The following is an 18,041-nucleotide window of genomic DNA, read 5'->3' on the forward strand; positions in this document are numbered from 1 at the left end:
CACTGGGCCAGCCCTGACAGCCTGGGGGCTTCACTCTGCTCTTCCACGCTCTGGGACCACCCCAGGACTGAGCAGGCCTGCTTGTGTCCCTTTGGGGTCTCTAAGAGCTTCATTACCCACCCTGTGTGCGGGGCATGGCTCCTTCCCCAAGTTAGGAAGCTGCAGAACCCACGGCAGAGGGGCCAGGCACATTCAGGTCAGACCGCCTGGTTCCGGAAGCCTGGAGTTGGCATTTAACGGTCTGGGGGCCCAAGGCAGTTTCCTCTTGGGTAACTGGCTGCTAGAGAGGTGGGGCCTGGCCCATGCCCCCACCAGGCTTGGGAGAGGAGGGGCCAAGTCTCCAGGCCCAGAGGGTCACCCAGGTGGGGACACAGTTTTTTTTTTTTTTCATAGAAGAGCTACCTACCCCTCTGCCCCCTGCTTCTAGCCTCCTTGGAAGCACAGCCCAGCTGGAGGTAGGACTGGGGGTGGTCCCCAAGTGCAGAGTTGGGAGAGGTGACCTGCAGACAGCTGGGTCCACCCACCGCATCTGCCCCATCCTTCCCCAAGTCCCTTCTCCAGACACAGCTCTAGGTCTGGATTCTCATTTCCCCCCACCCCGACCCCGCTCCCGTCATCAGCCAACCCAGGGAGGGTGGGGGCCATAGGCTCTGAGGGGGCTTGACTCCTGTTCCTGCTGAACTGAGCCAGTCTACACAAATCAACTGTGTTTCAGCTCAGTAGGCACGGGAGGCAGAGCCCAGGGAGGCCCAGGTGGTGGGACAGGCGGGGAGAGGCAGCAGAGCCAGAGGAGGTGAGGGCCCGGGGGGCGGAACTTAGCCACTGTGAACACGACTTGGTGCAGACCCTGCTCACAAGCAGCTAAGCCCTGCTCCCCAGGCCAGATGTACACGGTGGGGGCCTCTCTGCCACCTCATCCCTGGGCAGCATCCTTGGTGGCGGTGGCGATGGCCCCAGAGGCAGGGCTCAGGGTCGGTTGGAAATCCCTGGCAATGTGATTTGTGACAGGCAGCAAATCCCATCCCCAGGAACCCCAGCCGGCCATGGCACAGGGTTAGGGGGGCACTGGGCGGGGCCAGCGGCTGGCACCTAGGGAGGAGAGAGCAAAGGAGATAATGAGATTTGAGGACATCTGCCTTCCATGTCCTGACTTCTGCTGTCCTCTGAAGCCTTGCAGGGATACCCTCTCCCCATGTGCACCAGCAGCTGAAGGGAGAGCTAGACCACCAGGCTCGATGCTCCTGTCCCAGCCATGCCCTCTGTCCCAGGCCCAGAGAGGAAGAGATGCCGGAGGGTCCCTTTGAGCCAGGAAGGCTTCAGGGACTCCCAGAGCCAGGTCTCCACCACAACAATGCCCTGTTCCCATCCACCCCCCATCACCACCACTGAGCCCTGGGCAGGCTAAATGGGGCCATGGGGAGAGGAAGCCGAGGGGGTGGCGGGCAGGCGGTTGAGGAAGTGATCTCACCCCAGCTGGCGCCACTTCCTAGAAGCCTGAAGGGCAGGAGGAAACCACCAGGGCCTCCCCCCGTGGTCCCGTCTCCTCGGCAGTCAGGCCTCAGCCCTCGCCCCACTGGAGCAGATGCCAGCAGTGGGCACCCGGGAACTGGAACAGGTTTGAGGTGCAAAGCCAAGCTCAGCGGTTTCCCAAATGCCTACCCAGCTTCAGCTTCCCCATCTATACAATGGAGCCGAGGGCCTCCACCTCATAGCACAGTGAGGTTTCACCGAGAGTATGTACGTCCTTCAGCAAGGGCCCTGAACCGGGATCACCTACAGAATTTGTGGGGCTCAGGGCCCTCATTCAGAAATTAGGAATTTCAAGATGTCGACGGCAGAATATTTAAACCAAGCTCCAGGTCCTTTGCAGGGTTTGGGGCAGGCGGAGGGGGGGAGGGTGGGGTGCAGCACGCAACCAGCCCTGTGTTCAGTAAGCAGGGTTCTGTGGCTGAGAGAGAGCCAGCTCCGGAGCCAGGCTGGCTGGATTTGAATCCCAGCTCTGTAGCTTCCTAGCTGGGTGGCTGGGCAAGTCAATCCACCTTTCTGGGCCTCCTTTTCCCCGTCTATAAAGCAGGGATACTGTGGTGGTAAGGATCCCATGAGGATTACATGTAATTAGGACAGTGCTATATTGCCATCAGGAACCAGGAAGAAACAAGAAGGATAATGGAAATGAGGACACCACTCACGGGTAGGACCCCAGCGCCCAGATCTGGTGGTGCCCACCACTAGGAGACAGGTGGAGAGATGTCCTGCTCTGTCCCCCAACCTCCATACACACACACATAACTGGCCACCCACTGTCTCATAGGGCCCCAGCCCAGCCCTGACCCCTCAGGGTTTGGGGGCACCAACCAGGAGCAGACAAGGCCCCGAAGGGCAGCCGGCCTCCCTGGGCCTCCTCCGGAAGTGAGACAGCACAATCATGTCCCAGGGACGAGAACGGGAAGGGCGGCCATTTGGCCAGGCCCGTTTCCTGTGGGGTTTCCCCTGCACAGAGCCCCGGGCTGGGGCCAAGGCCACTCCCCATCCTTGCAGGCACAAAAGGCCTGGGTCTTGCATAGAGGGGGCACTGCCACGCAGGTGCCCAGGAGCCAGGGCCCTTGCCTCTCAGACTCTCAAGAGATGGTGTCCAGAGAGGGCCAAGCTCCTGGCAGCTGAAGGCGTGGGGGGAGGGTGAGCCCTGGGCTGCACAGATGGATGCACGTGTGCCTGAGAATGCGCTGCAGACAGGGCGTGGAGGCATGAGACACACAGGCACGCATCTTGTCACCCCCCCCCTCAACCCCATGTTCCAAGAATGAATATGGGCTGCTTCCGCCGGGGGCGCCACCACCACCGCCGCCCCCAAGCCTGGTCCCCAAATACTTTCCACCCTCTCAGAGCAGCTGGGATCGGAAAATACCAAGGGCTACAGGCCCCGCCCTGCCGGCCGCCACCGCCCGCCCTCCCAGCCTGTCACTAACGCTTTGCCTAATGGGCCCAGACTCTCCGCAGAGGCTCCCTGGCTAGGGCCCCTGAGCCAGCCGCCAACCTGGGCCGCCTAGCCAAGGGCCGCCTGACCACCAGCACCCACCCCCCCTCACCCGATCCCATCACCGTGACCATAACAACCCTCCGATGGGCAGCCCTCAGAGGCTGGCACCAGGGTGGAGGAAGGCAGGGCACTGGTAAGTGGGTGGGCCCCATTGCCCACCCAGGGCTGGGGGAAGGGGGCGGGCTCAGGAAGGGGTGAGTAAGTGAGGACTGAATCACTTGTTATAAATAGGGGAACCATGCAAGTCACATCCCAGCCCCCATTACGCCCAGCCACACCAAACCATACTGCAACCCCTGCCTTAAACTGTAATCCCCCTCAGGCCAGTGACGGAATTCCCAGGGGCCCCCTGAGAATTCATGCTATGAGCTCTTAACTGAGGGGTATACCCTACCTCCATGTCCACCTCTGCCTTATCCTCAGATAGGTCCATGTCCCAGTCCTGGCGGGCCTTTGTGGGGCTGCTGGCCTCGAGAGCAGTCACGGGCTTCCAGGCCCTGTCCTCCTCCTTTGGCACTCTGATCATTGTTAGGCCCAAGACTCGGGGTCCCTAGGCTCCCCAAGGCATTCTCAGGATGGGGCTGACACAGTCCTGAATTGTGACACCAGACCCAAGCCAGGGAGGGGCCGAGGGGCTTAGTATCTCAGAAGTCAGGTCCCTGGGCCCTCACCATCCAGGCCCCCATCCCAGACCACCCAGGCCCACTCTACCCAGGGTCACAGCTCAGTGACCACACCCAGGGTGGCGCCAGCTCCAGCACCCTGGGGCAAGGCGCCGCTGGAGCATGACTCAGCCGTGCCCAGCATGGCGGCGTCCTTGTCTGCCCAAGGATTCTCACACACCCAGTGCCCTCTGCGAACGTCCTTCCCGCGTAACAAGTCTTCCCCAGACACACCTCTGTGTCCAGCCAGGATACTTGATGGCAAGCGGGAAGATGTCCACAGTGCCCCCAAAGGGATCTGATGGTGAGCGCCCGAATAGGGAGGGGGTGCGCACTTCTCCCCAATCGCTTTCCCAATGGTCCCCATTTACAGATGGACAAACTCAGCTCAGAGGGATTCAGGGCCAGGCTCAAGGTCACAAAGGAACCCTAAGGAAATGCCACGCCTGAGCCTGGCACAGAGTGCATCCAAAGTGGGGAAGGACCAGACAGAGAGGGACAGGAAGGAGTTTTCTTAAGATGGCCCAGCGTTCCTGGCAGCATTACTCATTTCGAACAGATTCCGCCACCCGGCCTTTAAGGTGAAGGGCAAACTCTGAAAAATGTGTTAAGGTATATCAAAGCACCACCTGGGTCCATGACAAGCTGGTCATCCCACTGCATCCACGAAGCCAGTTACCCGGGGACTGTGGATGCGATGGGGGTCTGCCCTACAGCTGTGGCCTGCACACATCTGGCCTCCACTTGCAACGAGCAAAGGTTGGTATGGGGGTCCCTGAAGCATTCATCTCTGCTGGTTCTTTCTCTTGAGCAAGGGTCTGCGGAGACTCAGAGGCCGGGCCAGCACAGACAGGCCCAAACCCCCAGACACGCCCTGTCACGCATGTGCTCTGCGTGCCAGCCCTGGGCCAGGCCAGCAGCTAAGTTAGGGCCCCCACCAGGCCCACAGACAAGGCCTACCAGTTGGGGCCTTGAGGGAGCTCCTAGAGGACATCTTGCAAGGGTGGAGAGCAGGGGGTGCCCCCTTGGGTGCTCAGGCAGAGCTGGCACAAGGATGGCAGCATGTGAACACATGTACCAGGCTGGTCTGGGCAGGGTGCGTGGGTGAGCGGGCAGGGTGTGTCTCACATCGCCTCTCCTCTAAGCCCAGGCACCTGTCAGGTACTGCCCTCTAGCTCAGACTGGCATGGTCAGGGCTGACAGAGGACACCCCTCATTCCAGGGGTCCCACATCCCCCAGCCACCCTCATATACCACCCATCATGGGTAGGCAGCTGATTGGGGCTGGAGCAGAGAGGGGACAGGTGACAAAGAGCCAAATGAGCCTCCAAGGCATTTAGGAAGCTACTGGGTCTGGGCCTGTCTCGGCTTCGTAGGAAAGTCAGTGTAGGCTTTGATGGCAGTCAAGTCCAGTACTGGGGTCAGAGGTCAATCTGGGGCTAGGATGGAAGAATGTGGGTTCAGTTTAGGCATTTCACCCTCCTCCAACAGCCCAAGGGCACAGGGACCCCGAAATACACAGGGCTGGGGAGTCAGCCGTCCAGGAATCTCCCAAACCTAGCCCCCTTCCCATGAGCCCTTCTCTCCTGGGCCAGGTGGATCCAGAAGGGAGGAGAGGGGTCTCCCAAGCCCTCCCAAACCCAGTCTGCACTGTTAGGCCCCCACCGCACCTCTTCGGTGGAAGGCCTTTCCACCCCCACTCACTGGCTGACATGTCAAGAACTTGAACCACTGTTCCCTGCCTCTATCCACAGAACTCTAGGAGACCCCTACCAACTATTCCAGTCTCAACTCCCACCAAGCCCAGGCAGACACTCACAGGAACCCAAGCACCCACAGATCCATTTCCCTCACCCAAAGCTAGGTTCATGCCCTCCCAGCCAGCCGCCAACCCCCTGCCCACTTTGACTTGCCACAGTCGTCTTGGAACCTGCCCTCCCCACCAGCTCTCATGAGTTTCTTGGGGCCCCCAGACCTGGGGAGAGGGTTGAGGCTGGGCCGCCCTTCTCCCGCTCCGTAGGGGGCGCCCCGGGACTCCACCGCCACCGCCGCCAGAGGCACCGTCTCCGCTGTCCCTGCAGCCCCCAGAGGCTGGGCTCCCTCCCGCTCGCAAAGGGCCGGGGGACCTGCCGGGCGCACCCCCACTCCGCCCACGAGTCCGGCGCAGAAAAGTTGCGGCCGCGGCGCCACCGCCTCCCTCCCGGGTCCCTCCCGACTCACCGCGGGGGAGGGGAGCGGCTCTTGGGGCTCGGCCGCCGCCCGGGCCCGGCGGGCGGGCGGGCGGAGGGAATGCGGGCGGGCGGCGGGCCCGGGCCGGGGGCGGTCGCCGGCCTCGCTCCATCCCACTCACTGGCCGGCCCGCCGCGAGGCCGAATCGCTTTTAAAACCTCCCCGTCTCCTCCCCCGGGCCGGGCAGGGGGCGGGCGCGGGGCGGGACGGGGCGGGGCGGGGGGGGCGGGCGCGCCGTCATGTGCCCCCGGAGCCGGTCCTCCCCCATTTTCTCTCTCCGGTCCCTCAACTGTGTCCCGTCTCTAACTCAGCCCCAACTTTCGCCCTCTTTGTCCCGACTCGGCCTGTGCCCCAAACCTAGCCCAACTTCCCCGTCTGGGTCCTGGATTCCGGGGCCAGCCTTTTTTCAGGGAAGTTTCTCCCTAGAGGGGTAGGGGGAGAGCAGGCATCCTAATCCCCATTGCACCTTCGAACCCGTCTTGGCCTAAGTCCTTGGGGCAAGAAGAGACACCCAGGAGGCCAGAGGAAGGGAGATGGTGGGTCGGGCACCGTGCCAGACCCAGGACACACTGCTACTGTGGACCCCTCCCGGGGAGGGCAGGAGCCTGGGTATTCTGGGATCCTGCCAAACATGAACCCTCACTTCCTCCGGTCTCACACTGCTTTCTTCAGCCTCAGAAGTCCCACCTCTTATTCCATCCAATTCTCTCCTGCTGCCACTGAAGACTTTCTGACCCCGGTCTAGGTGGTCCCTGCATTTAGGTGCCCTCCCCTCTTAGGCTTCCCAGCATCCTTGCTCCGGGGCGGCTCAGGGCCTCTGGGAAACTCCCGGCCTCTGTAGCTCCTGCAGTATCACTAGGAGAGAGGCCCTCCCTGGATCGCTCCCTCCTGCCCTGCTTGCTGTCTGTCCCACCTCATCCTCCGCAGACCTCCCTTCCACCAGGAGGAACACGGAGGCATTGTTCCCCAGGATCGAGCCCTGCCTTGGGGCCTGGCCCCATGCCCACGTGGGGGGCCGGGAACAAAATGCAGTAAAGTAGGGGCGGGGTGCCCTTTGCTGCCAAGCCAGCCTCCTCAGGCATGCCCGGCTGCCACTTTGCCCTCTCCAGGTTGGAACAGGGGCAGGTGGGCCCCAGATCACCAACATCATGCCCCAGTAGTGTTCCAGAACCAGAGGGACTCTTTCCAGACCTGTATGGACATTAATCTGGGGTGGGGGGGTGAGGCAGTTTTCCCCCACCCACCTCAAACATTCCTGAAGTCATATAATTAGGGCTGGGGGTCAAATTTTTCATCACCTACCTCCTGGGCAATAAGAGTCATTCTAGGGAGGGTGGGGACCTAGCAGCAGGCCCAGGCAGGGGACTGAAGGAGTTGGTTGAATACTTCTGGGTCACCAAGCACCCCAGCACCCTTATTTCCTCAGTACAGCTTAGCCGGTTCCCACCTAGATCTTGGTGGGATTGGCCGGCGGGGGGGGGGGCGCGGCGGGCAGAAGCCACACCTAGCTCCTATCCCATGGGGCCCAGCCCTTGGGGGCTCCTGGGTCCTTCTTCTCTGTGGGGCCCAAGAGGCAGGCTAGCTCAGGATGCATGATCTGGCAGGTTGGGGCAGGAGGGGGCAGAGCCGCCCATGGGGCCCCAGGGAAGATTTGGGGTGGCATAGAATTCCCCAACCCAGGGTGGGGCCCAGAGGTGGGTGGGGCACTCGCCACATGGCCGCTGGAACAGCTACAGAGGAATGAAGTTCCCAGGGTCTGGTGTCTCCCTGTGGAGACACACACACACACACACACACACACACACACACACACACACACACATCATTCCAGAAGTAGAAAGTGATAAAATTACAATGGGGCACCCCCTCCACGCTGCCCATCCAGAATGCGCCCTTTACACCCCAGAAAAAGGTCTCGCATCCAGAACCCTCCCCTCGCCTCATTAGCCCAGTCAGGCTTACATTTAGAGGAAAGGCCTCCTCCATGCTGGCCTCCTGGGATACCTGTGTCAAGGCCCCTGACCTTGTAAGCTAGGCCTCTGCATGTGGCTCAGAACACCTCAGCTCATTTAGCATCACTCAGTCCAAGCTTGGAGGGTCCTCCTGCTGGGCCCAGCCATTCCTCCTAATCCCTTAACATTTGTCCCCATTCCCTGGCCCTGAGCTGACCAGTTTACCCAGGACAGCAGCCACCAGGGATAGGATAGGAGCTCTCCAAACCGCCAATCAATCCTTTGTCATGACAGGGAGGGGTGGGGGTTCAGGACCAGGGTAAGGACAGGTCAGGTGGCACAGGGCGCACATGCACACCCATTTGTTCATTCTTCAAACATTCATCGAGTGCCTGCTGTGTGCCAGGTGTTGTTCTTGGCACTGGGGACACAGTAGACAACAAGCCAGAAGAAAGTCCCTTCCCTCGAGGGGCTGTCACGTATGGGGGAAGCACATACAATAAACAGATAGGTATGAAGATATATATGCTGTTGAACCCTAAACAACACAAGTTTGAACTGTGCAGGTGCGCTTACATGCAGATTTTTTTCCAATAAATATTGTAAATGTATTTCCTCTTTCTTATGATTTTCTTAACATTTTCTTTCCTCTAGCTTACTTTATTGTAAGAATACAGTATATAATACATGTAACATACAAAACACGTGTTCATTGACTATGTTATTGATAAAGTTTCTGGTCAACAGTAGGCTTTTAGCAGCTAAGTTTTGGAGAGTCAAAAATTATACATTGATTTTTGACTGCGTGAAGGGTCAGTGTCCCTAACTCCTGCGCTATTCAAGGGTCAGCTGTACTCTGTTGGATGGTATATGCTAGGAGGAGAAGGGGGCAAAAGAAATGAGGCACGAGGGGGTAGGGGCCAGGTCAGAGAAGACCACCCTGAGGAGGAGGTGACATTTGAAGAAAGACTGTAGGAGATGAGGGAGGAGCCATGCACACATCTGGAGGAAAACTTCCAAGTAGCGGAAACAGCCAGTGCAAAGGCCCCGAGGCAGGAACTCACCCAGGGCATTTGAGAAACAGCGAAAAGAACAGTGTGATGGAGGGAGAAGGGGAGGGGACCAGAAACACCAAGTTTCAAATCTTTGCTCCCCAACTTTCTAGCTGAATGTTTTTGGCCAGTGATCACATCTCTCGGAGCCTCAGTTTCTTTGTCTGTAAAATGGGCCTGAAAATGTATAGTTTGCAGTTGTTCCTGGATTCTAAGGTGAGATGTACCTAAATGTTGGCTCAAGGCCTGGGATGGGATATGAACATAGGAACGCCAGATACACACAGCAGGCTTGGGATGGGGTAGGGGCCTGGGTCGAGGTTCCCCTGACAGACCCAGCTGCCTGGTAGGTCATCCTGGCTTACACTCCAGGGTTGGCCTGCCGGGCCCCATGGCAACGCACCACACAGAGACATCAAACAGGCCCTGCCGAGGAAGTCCCACGTCACTGTGGTTAGGGTGGCTCCTCCCAGCCTGATCCTGGGCTGGCGGCTGTCCTCCTTGTCAGTCAGGGCCCCTGCCTACTGTCGTCCTGGAGACAAGCTGTGTTATGGACTGAGCAGGGATCCCACCACCTGCCCCCTCACTAGGGCACCAGCCACTCCCCCCATCAGGAGAAGGACCTGAGGCAGTGGCCTTAGTTCACTGCCAATAACCCTTCCATTCAACACCTCAGACTGGTGCGGAGCTCCGGGAAAGTGCTTGTCTATCCACCTACAGAAGGGCAGAGAGGCCCCAGGGATCTGGGGAGACCCCCAGCCCAGTGCCTGTCATCCCCAGGGCAGAGTCCGGGTGTTGCTCGGGGGCACAAAGGGGTGAGTCAGATGGGAATAGCCCCCAGGCCTGGCCCAGCCCCCACCGGGGGACTGACTCACCACCCACCCAACACCGGATGACATCAGGGCCTGGCCTGCCACCCCGACTTGGCACCGGGCCAGAATGGGGGTGCCCAAGAGGTGTCACATCTGGCGGCCCTCTCTGCTCTGACTGGGGTTCGGCAGGCGCAGGGTTAAGGAGGATCCCTCCTGGGGGTCTCCCCCACTAATCCCATTCCTCCTTTTCCCGGGGATTTCGGGCCCCAGCCCCTCGGACGTCACTGGGGTTGCTATGGCAACTGGCCGAAGTTCCCAAATAAAATTACCGCGGGCGGGTTAAGTTTCCAAGGAGGCAGCCGACGAGTAAACAATGGAAGTGGCAGGCGGGGCGGCTATGGGTTGTCTCCCTCTCCCACCCTCACTCCGCTGGGACCCAGGGGTCCCCAGGGTGAGGAGAAGGGTCCCTCTCCCCGCCCGGGACCCGAGAGCCTCGTGAGCACCGAGGGGACTGGAGCAAAGCTGGGAGACAGCCAGGCCACCAACGGGATGAGCAAGGGGGGGAGGTTGGGGGGAAAGGGGACCTGGGAAGAGATGCCGGGGCGGCGGGGAACAAAGGGGGACCTGAGGCCTGGGATCCACCCTTCGCACACCCCGCCTCCCACCGCCTGCGGCCCGCCGCCAGTCCAGCTGTGGCTGCTCCCAGCTGCCTGGCTCCCCACATCTGGCGGGCCGCGCGCTTACTTCCTGTCGCCCAGGCGGCCTGGAGGGAGGTAAAAATAACCCTCCCCCTCCCCCTGCCGGCGGGCGCCTTCGGCGGAGCCTCCCGGCCTGGAGGAGGACGAGGCTGAGCCGCCACGGGGGGCTGGAGCCCCAGTGAAGCCGCCTCCTGTCCCTCCCACTGCTTCGGTGTCCCGGGAGAAGGGGTGCAAGGAGGTGGCACAAATCCCAGACTGCGCGAAGAGGTTGGGGAGTCTACTGCATTAGGAAGGCCCTTACCTGGGTCACCAGAAACCTAGGGAATCAGAGTGTCTAAACCCCCATTCCCCACACTGGTGGACTCCAACCTCCATGGGGTTCAATCCGGTCACTCATTAACTGCACAGACAAGTTACCAAAGAGGTGGAAAACATCTCTTTGGGTCTCAGTTTACTTGTAAAATGGGGGTGCTAGTATCCACTTCCAAGTTCATTTGTTCGATCCTTGTGAGCAATTATCTTGCCCCCATTCCTAGGGGCCCCTGAGACCCTCAAGTACTTTTGCCAGGTAAAATACAGGAGAGCTGGTTACATTTGATTTTCAGATAAACAACAAGTCATTTTTTAGTATGTTCCAGGCAAAAAAAAATTTTACTTGTTCTGTGTGAAAATCAAATGTAACTGGGTCTCCTATATTTTTGCTTGCTAAATCTGGCAACTGTATCTCTCAGCCACCATCACCTCTGGCCTGAAAATACTCCAACAGGCAGCTCTCTGGTTCCCCTGCTTCTGGCCTTACCCCTTCCATCCATTCTCCAGAGAGACAATTAAATTCAATCACATCTCCCTTCCACCATCCACTGCAGAAAGTTCCTCTGTGGTCCCCACCTCGCTGGCCACAGGCCCTTCTCGTCAAGTCTCCACTTTCTCTCCAGCCTGTCTTTCACATCCGCCTGAGCATCCTTCAGGTCCTAGGGCACCACCTAGTCCAGGAAGCCTTCCTGACCTGCTGCCATGCCCCTCTGGCTTTAGACTCTCCAGGAACTCTGTCCTCTTCTGTCTCCCCACTCAATCATTTGAATGATTTACTCAACATTTGAGTAAAATGAACATTTCTTAAATGACAAAAAGGTGGTCACTTTCCTGATAGAGACCAGGCATGGAGCGGGGCCCATCTGCCTCCGCACCCCACCGTGATCCTGGTACCTGCTCTTTTCCCCACTCTACAGGGTCTGGGTCACCCCCACTGCAGCCCTCTTAGGGGTCCTGTGGGCAACTCAGTGGTGACTTTTATAGGGTCCTGGAGAACCCAGAGTGAATGGATGTGAATGCTTTACAGTCTGGCAGGGGGTGTGTCACAGCCTCCGGAGGGCAGAGCCTTCAGAACCTCCTTGTGTCAACAGCTCCCAAGGAGCCCACTGGCCCCTACCATACCCTTACATGTCCTACCCAAGCTCCCACATGGAATCGCATCTTTACCCATGCTGGACACTTCCACAGATATCACTGTCACCAGGAGGGCACATGCACCTGGCTTAGAGGAGTATGGGAGAACAAATCACCCTGCCTGGGTTCAAATTAGGCGCTTTGCCTCTAGCAAAGAAGTTTGCTTCTCAGTTTACCCATTTGTAAACTGGGAATAATGCAAGTGAAAGGTCAGAGGGCTACTCTGAACATTAAATTAGTTAATATACATAGATACGCACGTGTATAGAACTGTTTGGAACAAAATGTGCTCATTGTTAGCTGCTTTAAGGGTAAAAAGCCAAAATCCTCCATCACAGCCCTTCGGATCCCCACACCCTAGGTCGTCCCCCCAAATCCCTCTAGGAAAGTGGCTTCCACCACTTGGGCACAGCTCTGGCCTGGCTTCCCAGAGTTCCTCTCACCCCACAGCGAAGACCCTGTGCTATCTCCTCAGACCCTAGCACCCACCTGCAGAGAACCAGGAGTGGATCTGGCTTGGGGAGAGACACCCTCTATCCTCCCCCACTGAACCGCAGTTGTCTCCTTCGCCCTCATCTCCGTGCGCACTAGGACCACAGGCCTTGGTCTGAGTCCCTAATCTAGGGCCATCGTGTCACGGATCCCGTCGCCGCTCCCACCGCGCTGGAGGTTCGAACCCTGGTCCTCGAGCAGAGCCGGGGCGCCGTCCCCCGCCCCCCACCACCGCCGGCGGCGATTGCCCGGCAACGCGCTGTTTGTTGGCTCGGGCGGGGTTTCCAGGGCGGGCGCGGTGACTCACCGCGGCGTGATGCGGGTGGGCGCCGCGCCCGGCAGGCTGGCGGGCGGCCCGGGTCCAGACGCCCGGGCGGCTGAAGGGGCCCGGCGTCGGGGGCACCCTCGCCCCCAAGGGGGCGCCTCAAGGCCTGTGGGGAAGCGGCGAATCAAGGCCTCGGCTCCTGGGCTCCATTTGAACCCCAGCCCAGCCTCTCTCTCTTGGTCTGTGACTTCAGTGTTCACTGCCTCCGTGTGCTCATCAGTGAAATGGGCGCACATTGCAGGATTGCAGATGGTATCAGGCAGCTGGCATTACTATCCATTTACACTTCGGCCAGCAGCTTAGACATACTCTGACTCTGGATTTGATCTCCCGTGTCTTTGGGCAAACTCCACAACCTCACCGAGCCTCAGTTTCTCCATCTGTTAAAAGGAGGTAGCAACAACACTCTGCCTCTCTGATGGTGTGAAGATTCCATGAACCAATGGTGAGACGATGCCGGCCTGTCTCAGCTCTGCATCAGGGATCTGCCTCCCAAGGAGGGAGGGAGTGTGGGAAGTTTTCTCCTTGGTCTGAGCCCTATAGGGCAAGGAGATTTGGGCAGGGCAGGCACCCCTGGAAATGAGTACTGGTCACAGGCCCAGGGAAGAGAGGCATGAAGGTAGCTGTGGAGGCCCCATCCTGAAGCTGGAGCTGGCAGCACCTGCTGCTGCCCAGCAGGCGGAAGGGGGGCCTGGGCGTGAGTCACCACCCAGCAATGAAGCCTGAGTCACGCAGGGCGGGGTCCCCCAGCAGCCCCCCCAGCCGCTCCCACAAAGGCCCTTTGAGAAACGTTCCCCACCCCCACCCCAGCTCCTAGGCCCTCTGTGGGATGGGCTGTGGGGCCGAGGCCCTGCTGGGCTGCCCCCAGGAGCCGGGCCTGGGTCCTGGAGGCGCCGGCCTGCTTCCGCCATGTCTGTAAAAAGTCACCGTGGGCAGCCGGCTGTCCCTAGGGAAGGGGCTTCCAGGCAGCCTGAGTCACTTGAGGGACAGCGGAGGGTCACACGCACACAGTGGACAAATTGAGTCAGGCTGTCTGGACTGGTAGGCAGGCCAGGGCCCTTGGAATTAGGCTTCAGATACACCCCAGAAAGAGCCATCATTCTTCTCATCCTGGAGCCTGCCACTTCTTCAGTGATTGCTGGCAGGAGAAAAGGTGCTGGGGGCACAGCTGGCCACATCTCCCCAGCTTTACCACCTCTCCTCTTCTACCCTGAGGCCTTCCCCCCACCTTAGCTGTCCCTCTTCAATTTGGTGTGGGAGGGGACAGCAGGGCAGGGATAGGGTAAGGATTAAGTGGGCACCAGAACATTCAGCAATCAAGATTAAATATTTTTATAACAGCTTTATTGAGAGAAAATTCACATACCATACAATTGACCTATTTAAAGTGTACAGTTCACTGTTTTTAGTATATTCACAGAGTGATGCAACCATCACCACAATCAATTTTAGAACATTTTCATCACCCTCCAAAGAGACCTGGTGCCCATCAGCAATCACTCCCCATATCACCCTCATCGTTCTTCAGCCCCCAGCACCCCTAATCTACTTTCTGTCTCTATGTATGAATGGACTCATGCAATGTGCCTTGTGACTGGCTTCATTCACTTTTCAAGGTTCATTCATGTTGTAGCACATCTTGCTATTTCTTTCCTTTTTATTGCCAAATAATATGTGGCATAGATACACACTACATTTTTTTTTTTTAATCCATTCATCAGTCAACAGACATTTGGGTTGCTTCCACTTCGGGGTTAATATGAATGATGCTGCCGTAAATATTGGTGTACAAGTTTTTCCAGGGGAGATTAACTAATATTTAAGTGTGATATTTTTGAAAATCAAAATTAATTTGAAAGATCCATAATGAACAAAATATCGAAATTTTAAATAAAGACAGGATTCAATAGGGCTGGGATTAGGGAGAGGTGAGTGAGGTGAGTCATACAAAAGCAAAACCGAGTTCTGTCTAGACCTGCACTTTCCAGGGAGTTTGTCACTTGTCACGTGGCTGATGAGTACCTGAAGTGTGGCTAGTCCAAATTGTGAGATGTCGTAAATATAAACTTTAAAAGAATGTGAAATACCTCGTCGATAATTTTTATCGTGGTTACATGTTGAAATGATACTATTTTGGATATAGCTGAGTAAATCAAATATTAACATTCATTTCGCCTGTTAAATTTTACTTTTTTTTAACATGGCTACTAAAAAAAATTTAAAAGGATACACACGGTGCCTGGCATTTCTGATTCATGATAAACTTCTTCTGGAGAGCGCTGTGCTGGTCTCTCTGCCTCTGTTTCTTTCCCTTCCATGCCTGATCCCACCACTTAACACCATACTTTTGAGTCAGAAAATCTTTCTCAGTCATCGCTGTGCTAAACCTCTGTATAGTATCTATCACCTTTGCCCATTTTCTCCTTGGCCTTGGGATGCTATGTTCTCTTGGCGTCTCTCCTCCTCCTCAGTCTTCTTTGTGAAATCCCTCCCAAACTCGCATATTGATGACTCTCTCTCTCTCTCTGAACTTCTACTCCTAGGTGTCCCACAGGTGTCTCAGACTCAGCTTGCCCCAGGGGACCCCACCCTGCCTCCTTGGTTCCTAAGCCCCCTCCATGTGGTCCTGTCAGCCCCATTTCCTGAAGCTATTCATTCTCGCGTGTCCTCCAGGTCCCTGCCCTTCTCACCTGGACAGTCATGCTGGTCTCCCCACTGGCCCTCTGCTTCCAATCTTGCCTTCTTTGCTGCGTGCATGGCCCAGTGCACATGACCTTACACTCTTGCTTAAAACTTCCCAAGGATTCTGCTATATCGTGATTCAGGCAGATACAACACAACTATATGTATTTGTCAAAATTCATAGAACTAAATAAAGGCTGAGTCTGCTCTATGTAAAGTACAGCTCAATAAATCTGACTAAAAATAAAAACCTTCCATATCTTCCCATCTTATTTAAATCAAAACTTTTCATTGGCTGTCAATGCCCTTCTTGACCTTACCTCCCAGAAGCCTTCCCTGATTGCACTTCATCCTCCAGGCTGGCCCCCGTGTCTCCCCTGTACTCTCTTGTGCTTCTGTCTCTCAGCACTGAAAACTCTTCATTGCAATCAGAAAGCTATGTGACTGTCCCCCCATCATATGGTGGCAGGCAGGTGCCACACCTATTTTACTATTTTGTTCCCCAGCATGCCAGGAACATGGTAGTTATCAATATATCGGTGCCACAGAGATTGTCTGAGGCTCTGCTCTCAGTACTATAACAGTGATCAGGACACAGCTTCCTGCTCTGGAGGAGCTGACATGTGAGTACAGGAGACAGAAAATAAATGAGATATGTAATCAAACATACAGTGTGGTAAAAGGCGATAAGGCAATGGAAAAATGAGCAACTTTAAGTAGGGGGGGGTCTCACTCAGGAGGTGGTATTTGAGCAGAGACCTGAAGGAAGTAAGTAAGGGAGGCAGCCATGTGGGTATCTGGGGGAAGAGAGCCCCTGGCAGAGGAAACAGCCAATGCAAAGGCCTTAAGACTGAACTGTGTGTGCCTGGTGTGTTTGAGGAACAGTGAGGGTCCCATGTCACTGGAGCAGAGGGAAGCAATGAGTAGAGGAGGTGAGGGCGGGGAGTGGAAAGGATAGAAAATGGGCAGGGCTGTGGGGAGGAATTGAGCTTTTGGTGTGAGTGAAACCGTGGAAGATTCTGAGCAGAAGAGCGATGTGATCTGACTCGCGTGTTCACAGGCGTCCTTGCTGTGCAGGAACAGACTATGTGAGGTTGAGACCTGGAGAACAAGGAGGAGGCAACTGCACTGGTCCAAAAGAGAGATGATGGGGGCTTGGCCAGGTTGGGGCTTCCAGAGAGGGTAGAATTCTAGATTCATTTAGGAGAAACAGGAACCAAATTCGTTAATGGATTGCATTTGTTAAGGAAGCTTTTGGCCCCGGCAGCTGGAAGGCTAGAGCTGCCATTTCCGGAGATGGGAAGATGGCTGGAGAAGCTGGTTTGTGGTCAAGGGAATGAGCTTTCAGCCCAGGACCTGGTATGGCCCTGAAGTGTCCCTGCGCAGACTCCAGTGGCGTGTAGAGGAAGGCGCCCTCACAGTCTGGGCCTTGTCTTCTCAAGGTTTCTCTGGGTCGACTCCTGAGTGTGCAAGCTACACAGACATCTGGGCACATGCAGGCCCCATGACCCGGCACATCCACGCACGGTCACAACCTTGGGGGCCTCTGGGAGCCGAGGCTCCTGGTTGATGGAGCTGAAAATGACTTTTTGGTTCACACCGCCGCCTGGCCCCCATCTGGGTCCCTGAGGAGACCCTCCCAAGGGGACAGGAGGTGACATGGGATGGGAACTCTCTCGAGGGGAGTTTCAGGAAGCGCAGCTGCTGAGTCACAGCCCTGGGTCCCCTATGAGTCAGCACTGGCAGGGGCCCCAGGAACTGGGGGCTGGGACGAGCAGTTCCCACGCCCGAAGGAACCAGGCTGCTTGGGCACTGGGGCTTCCCCCACTGCCCCTCCTATCCTGTGCTGGGCTCTAGTGGCGGGGGGTATATTCAGAGGACTCTGCGGGGAAAAGGGGGCTGACCACTGGGACAGGCTCCAGAAATCCTCTCTCCTGGTCTGACCCAGTTCAGGAATGCAGAGGCTGCCCGCCCAGCCAATGTGTTGCAGCAAGAGGGACTAGAGGTAGACCTTAAGAGGGATTAGCGGGGACATAAGTTCTAGGGGGTTCTACCTAAGAAGAAAGCCTGCCTTCTGGAGCCTCTGCATTTTGGCAATGGAGCTTCCAGCCTGGGACGGTGGTTGGGGCAGCGATCTCAGCTTCTGTGTTGGGGTGGGGTGTGGGAGAACCGGGGTAAGACTGAGAGGGAGCTGAGAGCCAGACCGGCCCCAGAGCGCGGAGGGCTCCGGAGTCTGCTGCCCCCTGCTGGTGGCCGAGGTAGGTTCAGCCGGCAAGAGAGACGGCCCGAGTGTGTCTTTTCGGGCCCATCCTGGAGCGGAGATAGGGAAAGGCCTCGCACATAATCCCAGCTTTGCGGCTTCCAGGCTGTGCCACCTTGGCCAAGGGCAAGGCCCTCTTTGGGCCTCCGTTGCTCATTTGTGAAAAGAATAATATTCACTTCATTGGCATGCTGGGAAGAGTCAGAGATGATTGGGAATGAATGAATGTAGTATATTACAGAGCAAGTCCCCCCTTTTCAGTTTGAAGGGGGAGGGCGCAGAAGGGACAACAAAGCCGATCCCACGCACGGAGGCCCAGTTACTATTTGCTCCAATCCTTGCAGCTTCCCCCCAGGGAATTATCCCTCATTTGGGGGGGCGGTGTTAGGTACAG

Source organism: Pteropus vampyrus, unplaced genomic scaffold (assembly GCF_000151845.1).
Source record: "Pteropus vampyrus isolate Shadow unplaced genomic scaffold, Pvam_2.0 Scaffold1343, whole genome shotgun sequence".
NCBI lineage: Eukaryota > Metazoa > Chordata > Mammalia > Chiroptera > Pteropodidae > Pteropus > Pteropus vampyrus.